Source organism: Pyxicephalus adspersus, chromosome 4 (assembly GCF_032062135.1).
Source record: "Pyxicephalus adspersus chromosome 4, UCB_Pads_2.0, whole genome shotgun sequence".
In the NCBI taxonomy this organism is placed as follows: Eukaryota; Metazoa; Chordata; class Amphibia; order Anura; family Pyxicephalidae; genus Pyxicephalus; species Pyxicephalus adspersus.
The window spans coordinates 82,151,727-82,162,070 of record NC_092861.1 but is presented as its reverse complement, the minus strand read 5'-3'; the positions used below and the strand labels follow the sequence as shown (position 1 = coordinate 82,162,070).

The 10,344-nt window shown below is 46.3% G+C and overlaps 1 protein-coding gene across 4 annotated transcripts in view; it reads right to left on the bottom strand.

The window, feature by feature from the left end:
• DSE (dermatan sulfate epimerase) overlaps positions 1–10,134 on the bottom strand; it is a 28,329-nt gene extending 18,195 nt beyond the window's left edge. Inside the window, exon 1 of one of the 4 annotated variants that reach the window (XM_072408787.1) lies at positions 9,848–10,134. The gene's annotated coding sequence lies outside the window, so the exon portion shown is untranslated. The other 3 variants (XM_072408786.1, XM_072408785.1, XM_072408788.1) reach the window with 3 other exon arrangements.
• Positions 10,135–10,344: the final 210 nt, after the last annotated feature.

The following is a 10,344-nucleotide window of genomic DNA, read 5'->3' as shown; positions in this document are numbered from 1 at the left end:
AAGTATAAAAGAAGACTATATATAATCTCCCCTGTATACATTCCCTACCTTGTGATGTATGAAAGTATAAAAGCAGCTCAGCTCACCCAGGTGCAGATGTCAGCAGTCAGTGTGATGGGGCAGGCCAGCAATGTACAGCCAGCATCCCCCGGCTGCCCGGGCACTCCTCCCGGCTCATCCTCAGTACCTGAGCCGAGCTCGCAGCAGCTAGGACTTTAGTATGGCAGCCGCTACTCAATCAGTTTCTACTCCCAGATATCACATCACTATAAACTACAAATCCCGGCATTCCCTGCCGGAGAAGATTGGGGGGGGGGGACACTTGAGCTGTGTTGGCAGTGAGGCCCCACCCCAAAGCTTAAATTAACCCTCAGATTACCCCGGGGGTCTCCACAAGTTTTGTGTTGTGCAATGTCAGCACAGGACAAGTTTTGTCCGATTCCCCTGCATCAGGCAGGAAGCATAAGCTGTAGAAATGTGAGGGCTAGTAATAAACAGAGTGTTCAGCAAACTCATTACACTACTTCAATAAAAAGACAGCACACATAGGACATTCCACTGTGCTGTGATGTACCACTCTGTGCTGCACTAGATAGGGGCAAAAGAATGCTCACTTTTACAAGTTTTTATTTAAGATTGAAAAGTGGCATAAATGTGTAGAAACCCAAATCAGCAAAGTGTGTCATACAGAACAGAATGACAAATGCCCATGTTAAGCCAATATTTACAGTATAGATCAAAACAATATATGCTATGGGATCACCCATAGCAATGGGGCATCCATCTGGTACAAATATGAGACAGCTGGCCTCCACATAAAATTTAATGCAGGCTCCAGACTGTATCTTTATTGCAGGAAAGCCAACAAAACAGACACTCAACTGTGCATCTAACTGACTCACAAAGTCTCCTTCCAGACTACAACAAACTCACATTTGATGCAGGGTTTGTCCTTCAAAGATCAGTTCCCTCACAATCCCAGGGAGCTCCTCACAGTATAATGCTGCCTGATTAAATAGCACACCTGTTCTTCACCTCCACAGGTGAAAACCCAGACAGGAGTCCAGTAGACCAGGGAAACCCTCCCACTCTCTTCCCTTATCAGGCTCCAGGATCCTAACAATCCGGCTTTCTGCAAAACCCACAGAAAAAAAATTGACAATACAAACATGTGGCCTTAAAACTTGTAATATCTTTGCCTGGTGGTATTTAATCCCATTCAGCACTTTCTCAACCACCCCAAGTTCAAACCAATGGGGTCAGACACTTTCTGCCACCATATAGGATGTCCTGGAGAGGGCATTACCCTGCAATCTACCTGCCCTGTGTTCTACTATGAAATTAAAGGGGCAAAAAAACGCAAGTGACCCTGGCATTTCTTTCTTTGTCCTGGGACTTCCAGGTTGGGGGTGAATGGTCTGTTACCAGATTAAATAGACGTCCGAGAAGATATTATTTTCCACCCTCCAATGCTCATTTGATTGCCAGACATTCCTGTTCCACAGTTCCATATTTGCTCTCTGCTGGGGTCAACTTTCTACTCAAATGGACTACTGGGTGCTTCTCGGCTCCAACAAGTTGGCCCCCTGACCAAGTCTGGAGGCATCTGTTTTCACCACAAATGTCAGGGGCAACTACCACAGGCTGTTGGCACAAAGCTTCCAGGAATGCCTTTTCAGCTTCTACACTTCATTTCACCATAGCAGGCCCTTTTCCTTTGGTTAAATCTGGTAATGGAGCTGCCACGGAGGCAAAATTTGGGATGAACCTGTGAGCCTTATCACTGGCTGTAGCCAATAAAATAGCTGCAACTGTATGAACCTGGGGTTTTATATGACCTCTATAGCACACTTTTTTAGGATTATCTGTGAGGCCTGCTTGCCTGAGAAGCTTACTAAATGGGAAGTGACTTTCCCAATCCCTGCTGAAGATTACCACATCATTCAGAAAAGCGCAGGTGCAAGATCATGTGATGTAGCACCCTGTAAAGGAGAAAAAAAAGACCTGATCTCACTGCGCTTGCATGAGGTCAGCATCTCTTTCCCTTAATAGAAAAAATGCCTCTTCTGCGCATGTCTGATATTAGGGCATGTGCAAAAGGAGCACCCAGAGCCTCCCAGGATGCATGACGTAGGTATCCCAGGAGGGGAGACGCTCCCATTCAGGGGAGGTGTTGCATGCTTTTTTTTCTTTTTAAAAAAAAGGGTGTTGCACTTAAAAAAATAAATAACATTTTCTTTTACATATAAGGGTGGTCTGCTTTAAGGGATAGAAAAGGAGGTTTTCTCTTTAGCCCAGGCATGGGCAAACTACAGCCCGCGGATCGTAACTCTCCCATCACAGGCTCAGATCTCCAATGGGAGAGTGGGCGGGGTTATGCCATCATGACGTCTTGTTCAGTGGCGTCATGATGGCAGAACCCTGCCCACTCTCCCATCGGCCCGACTTCTCTTTCAAATTTTATGTGGCCCCTGACTGAAAAAGCATGCCCACCCCTGCTTTAGTCTCTTTTGTTAACTGTATTTGCCAATACCACGGGTCAAATCCTGGTGATGTACCCTCCAGTATGTATATAGCAATGACATATTAAGAAGTCATGTCACTAGCAGTCCCTTAAAGGGGCTGGCTATCTAATGTCCCTACCATAGTCATGTTTTTACTACAAGTCTAAGGTCAATTTTGGGGGGAAACCAAGTATCTGTCAAAAAGGCTGAGCTACACATCCGCAACTTCAGCTTTGGTTGCAAAGATACTCCGGTTGCAATTCCAGCTTCCCCATGTGCATGCAATGAATAAATGAAATCAAACACACCTGCAGGGGAGTAATGTCATCCCATCTCGGCCAAGCAACATGACCTCCTAGACTGCAAATTCTTGGGGACAGGGTCCTCTCCTCCTCCTGTCTTACTGTCTGTATCTGTCTGACATTTCCAAGCCCTATTTATTGTACAGCGCTGTGTAATATGTTGGTGCTATATAAATCCTGTTTATTATTAATAATAATAATAATAATAATAATAATAATAATAAAAATGGCCTAAGATCATATGTAGGAAGAGAAAAAAAACAGAAGATGGAGATACCCTACAAAGGAAAAGGGACAGGGGCGTATTTAGTTCCAACTTTGATCTGACAGATGGTGGCAGGGAGTCAGAGCAAATGATTCAGGGCCAGGCAAAGCAAACTTTGCTTTTGGCACGACAGTGATATGATAACTGGATGTCAGAAGGGACTGGTTCTCTTTATGACATGGAGGAACAAGCCCAGTCCCCAAGACAGTTGTCACCTATTGACATGCCATGCCAATGCTTACACATGCTAATGTATTGGTTCAGATCTTCCTTGACTTTTAAAAACAAAGTTTTGAGAGTCTAAAATGATCAATTAATAGCAGCAAGTAGGACATAAATCTCAACCTTGATAAGTAAAAACATGTGATGGCATCCAAAATGCTACTACACTACTTTGCTACTACTACTTTAATGCTAAACACTACTTTGGGTCTAATTTAGTAAAGCTCTCCAAGACCAGGGAAGATAGACTATCATAGGTAAACCTGGGTGATTGTATATACTGTGGCTTATATTGTACATCCCCATCCTAGGTGCTTAGGGAGGAGGTTTAGTAAAAATACATGTGTCAATCCAAAGTATACTCTGATTGATATTGTCCTTATGACATCCTAGGCTAAAGGTAGTGAAAGTTGGTAAAGGGCCCAGGGACGCCCTCAGCAGGGAATATGAGCAGGGCCAGCATGACTGGGATGGGAGGACTGGGATGGGAGGGCAGCCCCCTGCAGGAGCATTAGGGGTTAATGGTAAATTGAGGAGAGAGAGGTGGGATTAATTTGAGGCTGGATCGGAAGTATAGGGTAGGAGAATAGAGAGTTTAAGTAGAGGGTACATTGGAAGCGAGGGACAGAATTTTTGCGGGAGGAAAATTTTAGGTAGGTGACATCAGCATGGCATCCTTTGACACCCTGATGGAGCAGCTTAGGGTTGCAGCGGCTGCTCAAGGTGAGGCCTGGTTGCAGGGGAGGGTGGCCCAAGCTATGGGGGAGCTGCTACTGGGCCCAAAGCAGACAGATTTGGGGGGCTGCGGCCTCAGGGGCAAAAGCCTCCGGTGCGCCTGAGCCCAGACCCTTTTTTAAGAGTTCAGTGCTGTTTTGGGAGCCCCCAGAGAGACCCTTCTAACTTGCAGGCAGGGCAAAGCAGGGTCCAGGCCGGGCAAAGGATAGGAAGGAATCCCCTTCACCGGCAGAGCTCTGGAGAGAGGGCTGCGGCTGCCAGGGAGCACAGTCCCCTCTTTCAAGCAGCTGAGGCCTTGAGAGGGGAGGCCTCACCTGAAGCTGGGCCCGGGTGTTCTGCGGAGACCCGGCAAAAAAAGATCAAGAAGGATCAAGCAGCAGCGAGGAGGACGCCTCGTGGTCAGACCTGGTGAGCGTTCAAAAGAGGGGCAGTTTGGAGGGGAGCAGATGGAGTTCAGCGGGGAGAGGTCGTGCGCAGGGTCAGTGGTGTCAAGTGTAGGCGGAAGGGGAGGTAGCAGTGAGATTTTTAAAGGACAGGAGCAGTGAGGTGGGTCAATGTTTGCTTCGAGGGACCACTAAGAGCGCACTGGAAGGAGGAGGTTTGTGAGCGAATTTTAAAAGGGGATTACGTCTACATATTTTCTCTTTTGCCTTTGGAGCGCTTCAATGTTGATAGACCGGTGGGGGACGGTCGTAGGGATGACAGCGAGCAACGTCGATATCCCTTGATTCCTCGCACCTTTCTTGATTCCTTGCACGCAACTGGTTACAGGCCTTTAGTATCTTATCTTAGCAAGTGTACTTAGAGAGCGTCAGCTGGAGCTGTGTGCGGGTTTACTTTGTTACCTAGATACTATTAGGGAAGCACACCGGCTGTACGAGGCACTGCCTGGCTGCGGTATGAAGAACAATTTTGTCAGCAGAAGGCAGCATGACTGTCATTACGTTGGGATCACAAAGACATTGGTTTTTGGATAAGGATCAAAGGATCATGACGGTAGGTAGGCCCAGTGGACAGCAGTTTTTCCGGGGGGGGGACTCTGCCTCGAGTGCTCCAGATGTGGAGGTAACCAACGGGCCTGCCAGTTGTTTTAAACACAAGTTGGGGGGGATGTGGCTCTGGAAAAGGAATGACGCCAGTGATCATCGCAAGAATGCGGCCTTTTCTAAGTAAGTATCCTGACCGAGCGGCGGCTAGGATATTAGAAGGTTTTGCAGAAGGGTTTTGGATTTTGGAACCCAGAAAATTTGGATCGGCTTTACTGCATCCAAAGGTAGTGGCAGCAAAATTGGCGAAGGAGGTGGGGCTAGGAAGGATGAGCTGCCCCTTTGATGTGCCGCCAATAGACGGCCTGGTGGTCTCACTGTTGGGTTTGGTCCCTAAGAAGGAGCCGGGTAAGTTTAGAATGATCCATCATTTATCATTCCCGCCGGGTGGTTCGGTAAATTATGGAATTAACCCAGAATTGTGCTCTGTGGCTTACACATCGCTGGATGCTGCTATTAGGTGGGTGCGGCGCTATGGTAAGGGAGCTTTGATGGCGAAAGTGGACATTGAGGGCGCTTTTCGTTTATTGCCGGTACACCCTGAGTGTGTGCGTTTGTTAGGTTGCAAGTGGCAGGGGGAGTATTTCGTGGACAGGTGCCTGCCCATGGGTTGCTCCATCTCCTGCGCACTGTTTGAACAATTTAGTACGTTTTTAGAGTGGGTTGTTAAGTAGCGGGGGTGGATTCTGTCATCCATTTTGGATGATTTTTTGTTGATCGGCCCGCCGGATAGTTCAGTTTGTAGGGTTTTGTTAGGAACGTTACAGCATGTGATGGATCGTTTTGGCGTACCTTTGGCGGCGGAAAAAAACGAGGGCCCAGGGTCAGTTAATACATTCCTGGGAATTGAGTTAGATTCCATTGCTATGGAGAGTAGGTTGCCGCAAGACAAGCTGGTGGCACTGAGGGCGGAAGTGGTCGGGGCTTGTGACAGGAAAAAGATGCGTTTGAGAGAAGGGCAGTCTTTGATGGGTAAGTTGAACCTTTACATGTAGGATGGTGAGGATGGGCAGGATATTCTGTAGAAGGTTGGCAGCTGCGACGGCCGGAGTCAAATTGCCGTCACACTTTGTGCGCTTATCTAAGGAAGTGAAGGCAGATTTAAAGGTGTGGAAAATGTTTTTGGTTTTGTTCAATGGGAAGGCTATGTGGTTGGAGGGGCCTATCATGGCGGTGGATTTGGAGTTGTACACAGATGCGGCGGGGTCCACAGGTTTTGGCGCCTATTTTCAGGGTAAGTGGTGTGCGGGGCCGTGGCCTCAAGAGTGGGTGGAAGCAGAGCTGGTAAAGAATTTGGTGGTGCTGGAACTTGTTCCCTATAGTGGTGCCAGTTGAGTTGTGGGGGAAGGAGGGCGAACAAAAACGTTAGATTTCATTGCGATAACCTGGGTGTAGTACAGGCCATCAATAGTTTGTCAGTATCATCAGGGCCAGCAGTGCAGCTGTTGAGGCATTTAGTGCTGAGGTGTTTGCAGCATAACATTTATCTATCAGTTTGGGGGTAGGAGGTCATTAGAGGAGTTGATGCACCTACTTTTGTTTTGGTTGGCACAGGATTTTGCTAGAGGCATGTCAGTGGCGGGGGTTAACAGGAAATTGGCGGGTATGGCATTTTTGTTGAAAGGGGAAAGGAATCTTACAAAAACATTTTTAGTAAGACAGGCTGGTAAAGCTTATAGGAAAGGAAAAAGGACTCTGGAAACTAGAAGGCCGGTTTCCTTTGTGTTGTTGGGGGCATTGTTGGATAGCGTACATAGCGGGGGTGTGCAGGGGTCCTTATGAAAAATTGCTCCTTAATGCAGCGTATGTTTTGGCGTTCTTTGGGGCAATGAGAATAGGGGAATTGGTTAGCCTAGGCCTGAGACTGGGCTGGAGGAGTATTGTGGCAGGATGTTACGTGGACGATGGAGGAGGTGAGTGTTTGGATCCGCAAGTCTAAGACTGACCAGTTTGGGAAGGGTTTTCGAGTACAACTGTTTAGCATGGTGGGATTCTCTGTCTCCCCGGTTACGGTAGTGGGGGAGTTCATCAGACAGAGGCCTAGGATAGAGGGGCCTTTGTTGCTGCATGAAAACGGGACCTTTTTGTCTCGTTTTTAGTTCACAGCGGTGTTTAAGAAATGTTTGGTGAGTATGGGGAAAGATCTGAAGGGTTACTCGTGCCATTCCTTTCGGATTGGGGCGGCCACTGAGGTGGCCAGATGGGGCCTAGGAGAAAGAGTTATTCGGAGAATTGGGCGGTGGGAATCTAGACGGTTTCAGTTGTACATTTGGCATCATCTGTTGTAAGGTAAGGGGGGGGGGTTCATAGTGGGTTAAAAGGTGTTGTTGTAAGGGGCGGAGGGAGTTGTGGTTTGGTTGGTAAAATGTTTGTTTTATTACAGGAGGGCATCACTGCTTAGTTTGGATAATGAGTCACTACTATGTGTAGTAGGGTGCCAGAAGAGCAGAGGTCCGGCCGGAGGGCCCACAGCTAGGCTTACCCAGGGAGGAGGCTACTGTGCGCTGGCTGGGAGTCCGTGGCATGTTGTGGAGCAGGGTGGTGCCAGAACTCTGAAGATTTGCGGAATTGGACCGTCACCCAGATATGGTGGTAATACATGCGGGGGGCAATGACTTAGGTCAGCGATCCATGCAGGAGCTAATCAGGGATGTTAAAATTGATTTGAGGATCAGGTTGGAATTCCCAGGAGTGATCATAGTTTGGTCAGACATAGTGGCCAGAACTAGTTGGAGGGCAGCCAGGTCGGTAGAGAAACTCAATGAGGTGAGGATGGGCAGGTTTGTAGCCCGGAATGGGGGGATCGTTATTAGGCACAGAGAATTGTAGGAGGAAACATGGAGGTTTCTGCGCATAGACGGGGGGTACACCTTAATGCCATAGGCACAGACTTGTGATTTTTAGGTTTGCAGGATGGCCATTTTAATCCCAAACAAGTGTTTGTGTTTTTTGGAAAAGGGGGAGGGATGGCTGGTAAGTTAGAGGATGGGGAGAATTGGGAAGGCAAAGATAGTGAACGTTGGGTGCGGAAAAAGTTTAAGATCAAAGATTTAGTTAAGTGCGGGAAATGTTTTAAGTGGGAAATGTTTATTGAAAATGGAGGAGGGGAAGGAAAAACAGTTTTCTCACTTGGGGTGAGAGTGGGCGATGATCCGAGCTACCCGAGTCATGCTTTTCCCAAATAGTCATTCCTCTCTCTATTTTACAATTATACAAAGGAAAGGGAAAATTAATACCCAATAGTTTTTTCAATTTTTGGGTACTAGGCTGATCTAAAATTGATCACACAAGTTGTGATTACCCAGCCCCCTGCATGAGTGTTAGGGGTTAATGGTAAGTTGAGGAGAGAGAGGTGGGATTAGTTAGGGGCTGGGTCGGAAGAATAGGGAAGGAGAGTAGAGGGTTTAAGTAGAGGGTACATCAGAAGAGAGGGACAGAATTTTTGCGGAAAGAAAATTTCCCACCCGCCCTCCCTTTGTCATAGGAAAGGTGGCGGTTGGGGTTTAGGAGGGTAAGTGTCCTGTTGGTCATTTTGGTGGGGAAACCCAGTGGTAGGGTGCCCAATATTGGTGTTATGGTGGGGCCCCTGATTCGGTGTTGGGTGGCTAGGGGCCAGTGTGGTACAAATGGCTAATTACACTCAGTGGAGTGGACTTTACCCTTCCTAGACCTGCAGCCTGGTGGTTAAAAGTGGAGGTGGGTTTGTTGGATATAGTGCAATAGGGCACAGTGGTTTAAATAATGGGTTTTTGTTTACAGACTTGGTTATAATTGGTTAAAGAAAGTTTTATATGTTTAGCAATTTTGAAATATTATTGGTGTATTAATATGCTAATGTTAGGTTATGTTAATGTTAGTTATGTTATGTTATTTAAGATGGTTATTTATTGGTTATTTATTGTTTAATAAAAGAAGTTTATATTTGTTAAATAAATGGCTGCTTTCCAGCTATTTTAATCCCAAGCAGGTGTTTGTGTTTTTTGGAGGGATGGCTGGTAAGTAAGAGGGTGGGGAGAATTGGGTGCGGAAAAAGTTTAAAATCAAAGATTTAGTTAAGTGCAGGAAATGTTTTAAGTGGGAAATGTTTATTGAAAATGGGGAAGGACAAACAGTTTTAAAGGGGTTTGGGGTGAGAGGGGGCAATGATCCGAGCTACCCGAGTCATGCTTTTCCCAAATAGTAATTCCTCTCCCTATTTTACAATATACAAAGGAAAGGGAAAATTAATACCCAATAGTTTTTTCAATTTCTGGGTACTAGGCTGATCTAAAATTGATCACACAAGTTGTGATTACGCATCCTATTGATATTGAAACCACTGATTTGCAAAGATCAATTTTAGTAGATTGTTATAGCAATCAAACATAAAGAGACAATCACACTGTGTATTCCTGGCAATATATCATCCTTCATTACAGGATACTAATTATTAAAGTACAAAGTTGTTGTATCATGATTGTATTTAATGAGATCTGAATATCACCCAGACAGAGGTATAGAAGAGGATTATTAGACTGTAATGTAACATCTCTCATTACAGCTGTATTATGTAACACAACTAAAGCAAAATGCTACTTTTTTTTTGTCTTTTAACAGATGTTAGAAATACAGTAAAAGATGCAGAAAGGACCCTTCCCTCCCCCACTATGACACTACTTTTCCTGTACACATCTCTTGTGATGTATGAAAGTATAAAAGAAGACTATATATAATCTCCCCTGTATACATTCCCTACCTTGTGATGTATGAAAGTATAAAAGCAGCTCAGCTCACCCAGGTGCAGATGTCAGCAGTCAGTGTGATGGGGCAGGCCAGCAATGTACAGCCAGCATCCCCCGGCCGCCCGGGCACTCCTCCCGGCTCATCCTTGCTATCTGAACCGAGCTCATAGCAGCTAGAACTTTGTATGGCAGCCGCTACTCAATCACTTTCTACTCCCAGATATCGCACACAAGCTGTGGTTGTCCTTTCCTTGAGCTGTGTTGGCAGTGAGGCCCCACCCCAAAGCTTACATTAACCCTGAGAATACCCCGGGGGTCTCCACAAGTTTTGTGTTGTGCAACGTCAGCACAGGACAAGTTTTGTCTGATTCCCCTGCATCAGGCAGGAAGCATGAGCTGTAGAAATGTGAGGGCTAGTAATAAACAGAGTGTTCAGCAAACTCATTACACTACTTCAATAAAAAGACAACACACATAGGACATGGACAGCCGCCCCAATTATCACCTCTGCTTGTGTAGACAGAGCTCACTCGCTGCTGTGAATGTGGC